Source organism: Odocoileus virginianus, chromosome 15, assembly GCF_023699985.2.
Source record: "Odocoileus virginianus isolate 20LAN1187 ecotype Illinois chromosome 15, Ovbor_1.2, whole genome shotgun sequence".
NCBI lineage: Eukaryota > Metazoa > Chordata > Mammalia > Artiodactyla > Cervidae > Odocoileus > Odocoileus virginianus.
In genome coordinates, this window is record NC_069688.1 from 27,136,309 (window position 1) to 27,137,573 (window position 1,265).

The following is a 1,265-nucleotide window of genomic DNA, read 5'->3' on the forward strand; positions in this document are numbered from 1 at the left end:
GTGGGTTGCCATTTCCTTCTCCAGGGGATCTTCCCGACCCAGGGATCGAACCTAGGTCTCCTGCATTGCAGGCAGACGCTTTAACCACTGAGCCACCAGGGAAGCCCTTATCAACTCTAAATTATCAACTCTGTGATAATTCCTGTTTAATCTTGCCACTTGGTGTCAGAGAATACATCTGAATCCAACCTGCCAAGAATCTTCCTCTGTACGATACCTTTCTTATTCAAGAGTTATTCCCCATTTGAAGCACAACTGTGTACTTACTTGTGTAAATCTAGAGAGACGAAATTTGGTATCTATTGTGAGATTCAGATGGGAAATCTTGTAGCACCTGATGCCAAAAAGGAACTTTTATTCTTAAACCCAATTTCTTAGTCATGTGTTTGAATTGAAAAGCGTAGAATGTAAACTTGTGAACAGTCAGTTATAGTTGATAACTCTACTACATATTAAGTAATCTAGATTTGGTAAAAATGTCTTTTTTTTCCTCCTCCTGCCATAAGTCTCTATCCAGAAGGAGCACAGGGCACAATAAATTTCCTAGGACACCCATCAAGTCCCTCAGGTCAAGGGTTTTTTCCCAAAGCACTCTGCCTATCAAGTGTTAAATATTTATAGCCAAGAACTCTCATCAAATTCTTTCAAATTTCTTTAATTTAAAGTTGAAAAATCAGGACGTTCCTGGTGGTACCGTGGATAAGAATCCACCTGCCAATGCAGGGAACAAGGATTTGATCACTAGGCCAGGAAGATACCACATGCTCTAAAGCAATTAAGCCCATGTGTCGTAACTACCGAAGCCTGTGTGCCTAGAACCTGTGCTTCACAACAAGACAAACTGCCTCAATAAGAAGCCCATGCACCACAATGAAGAATAGCCCTTGCTCATTACAAATAGAGAAAGTTGCATGGCAATGAAGACCCAGGAGACATAAAATAAAAACTAAAAAGTAAATAAAAAGGAAAGTTGAAAAATCAGGCATCTGTTGACTTGGACAGATAATTTCAAGTGCAACAATTTGGAAACATGAGATTTTCACTTTTCTCCTAAGCATGGTTAGTGGTTTAGTCACTAAATCGCGTCTGACTCTTGCAGCCACATGGAATGAGGCCGTCTAGGCTCCTCTGTCCATGGGATTTCCAAGACAAGAATACTGGAATGGGTAGCCATTTCCTTCTCCAGAGGATCTTCCTACTAAGGGATCGAACCCTGGTTTCTGCATTGTAGGCAGATTCTTTAGCAACTGAGCCACCAGGAAGCC

The 1,265-nt window shown here is 41.2% G+C and overlaps 1 non-coding gene across 1 annotated transcript; it reads right to left on the reverse strand.

Annotated features, from left to right (window-relative positions):
* Nucleotides 1-30: 30 nt before the first annotated feature.
* TRNAC-GCA (transfer RNA cysteine (anticodon GCA)) lies at nucleotides 31-102 on the reverse strand. Its single transcript has one exon. It is a non-coding gene; the product is annotated as a tRNA-Cys (tRNA).
* Between the last annotated feature and the right edge of the window lie 1,163 nt (nucleotides 103-1,265).